Source organism: Drosophila suzukii, chromosome 3 (assembly GCF_043229965.1).
Source record: "Drosophila suzukii chromosome 3, CBGP_Dsuzu_IsoJpt1.0, whole genome shotgun sequence".
Lineage (NCBI taxonomy): Eukaryota > Metazoa > Arthropoda > Insecta > Diptera > Drosophilidae > Drosophila > Drosophila suzukii.
In genome coordinates this window covers 64,789,627-64,792,395 of record NC_092082.1, presented here as the reverse complement: position 1 = coordinate 64,792,395, position 2,769 = coordinate 64,789,627, and the positions used below count along the sequence as shown (strand labels likewise).

At 37.2% G+C, this 2,769-nt stretch overlaps 1 long non-coding RNA gene across 1 annotated transcript; it reads right to left on the bottom strand.

The window, feature by feature from the left end:
* Nucleotides 1–1,376: 1,376 nt before the first annotated feature.
* Nucleotides 1,377–2,510, bottom strand: LOC108011073 (uncharacterized). Its single transcript, XR_011604401.1, has 2 exons — nucleotides 2,109–2,510; nucleotides 1,377–1,611 (listed from the first exon to the last, which is right to left on the bottom strand). It is a non-coding gene; the product is annotated as an uncharacterized lncRNA (long non-coding RNA).
* Between the last annotated feature and the right edge of the window lie 259 nt (nucleotides 2,511–2,769).

The following is a 2,769-nucleotide window of genomic DNA, read 5'->3' as shown; positions in this document are numbered from 1 at the left end:
TTAATGCTTGGCCATTTATTAAATTGGCAGCTTAGTCTCCTTCCACACACACCTCGGGTCAGTATTGTAGCAATGGATATGGCTCTTACAATTAGATAATTAATACTAAACACTGGAAGTTCAAGTCTACTTCAGGTATTGTAGATGACTACATAGCGATCTATCAATTATGGATGCTTATTTCTTTTCTGCGAAAAAAGGTAATTCATTTTTAAGTACCTAGCTTTATATTTTTCCCAACCATCCCAAACTTTGCATCTAAAATATAATGAATTAAAAACAATATTTGAAAATAAAATACAATTCAGCAGTACTACTCTTTCTACCCAGGCTGTGTGCCCACTACTCTTCCAAGGATGCCTGCGGTTGGTCCACCTTGCCACTCCCCTCCATTTGCGTGTTGGCTGCCTGCAACCGATCCAGCCTAATTTGTAACCATTAACCCATGTATTATGTTGGGCATGCGAGTGGCCAGGCGATGGATTGGCTCTTTGAGGCCGGACTGGGATATAAATGGCCACATGAATGGCTACGCTGAGTTTTGTCTATTAAAAATCATTTAGAACAAATGGTTTCAGGATTTCTGGTCTCCTCCAATTGTTGCCAGAAGGTGTGAGACTGTTGTGTGGGGGTTAATAGATTAACGAAATATCCCAGAAGCAAATTAATCTCTTTAGATTATATTTGGAAATGGAGGGTATTGTAGCGTAAGGGGCAAACATCATTGCTTTGAAATGCAGCTTGTCTTTTTAACATGGATGTATATTTTTTTTATTTTTCTTATGTCTCTTAGGGTATACATTTTAAAACATGGACAAAACTGCTAAATCTCATTTACACTTTGACAGAATCTTCAAAACGGTGGGCGCCAGGTTGACTTTAGCGTTACGGACATTTGTGGGGGCTGAAGTGGGCGTTAATTTTCATTGAAATAAACTTGCGCTGCCTAAGAACGCCTAAAATCTGTTTGCTCAATTCCAATTTGTTAACTCTTACAGTCTCCGAGATCTCAGCGTTAATACGCATACGCTTTCATCGATTTTCCGACTGTGAAATACTCGCCTAAAGGGATGCATAAACAAAGCGAAGATTGCAGAACGCACCTTTGTGGCGATTACATTATTTGGTCGTAACTTTTGAATGAATGGTCCCATTTGTGCAATTTATTTATAGGTACATATCCAAATAAATCCAATGAGTCCAATTTACACTTTTAGAAAATCTCTTAGCGTTAGCGTTTTAACGTTTTAGATCTTTTTTGTTTTAATATTTAAAACAAATAATGACAAAAAGTTTTCCTGCTTCAAAATACCGGTCTCTTAATATTGTCAATAAAGTATCACCCAAATGATGCCAGGTCCGCAAAAACAAAGAAATTCAGTTTATTTATTTTATTACTTGCTTATTTATTTTCTCTTACAGTTTCACATACGGCAAACAGAGTTAATTGAAGAATATAAATGATAAGGCACCACTTCATGTCTGCACATAATTGCATTTACTTATGGACGTCTTTAAAATGTTCCCAAATTGGCGTTACACTGGGGGCAGAACTTTGAGGTTTTATAGCCCAACTTGAAGAAGCAAGGGAGGCAGACGCAAGGCCAGCAACTGGGGGGAATAGATTAGATTATGGACTATATTGTTGTCAGCCACTATCGGCGAGTACTTATTACATTTCCCATTATTAAATATAGACAAACAACTGAGATCACAGCAATAGCACATTTATTTAATGTTACAGTCAAGATAATTTTTTATACCAACTAATCGTGGAGTAAAAGGGTATATTGCATTCGGTGAAAAGTGTGAAAGAAAGCGTTTCCGACCCCATAAAGTATTGATTTATTAATCAGGATCACTTGCCGAGTCAATCTAGCTATGTAATTGCTTTATTTAACTGAAATGTATTGCTCTTGTCAATACTTATTATTCTAATGTCTACAAACCTATAAAAGCTAAATGGCCAATTTTCGGATACAGCATGCAGATTCTAGATATTTTTTAATTTTATTTTTACTTATTGTTGTTTTTTCAAGAGGTTCAGTTGTGTTTGGTGCTATTATTATGGCCACAGCTGTATCTACCCTACATAAAATTGTACTTACAGGAAAAAGCAGAGCAACGCAGAGAAGCAGTAAGTCCTTCCAGTACGGTGTTGTTTATGAAGAACGAGAATCGGCTTTTGGCAAGAGGGACAAACTACTGTGTTCACCGGAACCGGGTTTTGGATAGTGATCACCACGGATTGTTGTGGTGACATCGGCTGTGTCGGTGACGATTCAGGAACCTGCGTATAAGGTTGGCGAGGAGGTGACTGGTTCAAGACCGTCTCTTCTGGAGGAGCGGTGGCAAAATAGTTATAGGATGGGAGTTCCACATGTTCGGAGTCCATTATAGATAACAAATACTTTAAGTAAAAACGCAAAACTGAACCCGCAGTTGTTAAAAATTCTCTTCTGACCAATGCAAACAGCAAAGTGATACTAAAAGCTTCCATATTGCATGTGCTTTAGTTCGGCGAAAACAAAAAAGAACTTTATCTTAACATCGCGTTCGGCAGAGATAGACAACTATACGATCGCCCTAGCTTGCATTTATGAATTACCTATCGCTATGCGGACTACTTCACTATCTTAAAAAAACTTAAAAACAAAAATACAAATATTTTCAACTTAAATGGCCGATTCCCTCCCCTTTCAGACCTACCCTTAATGTTTTTATTTCTGCGAAAAAAGTTTTTGGTTTATTTCATTTTTCATTTAATAA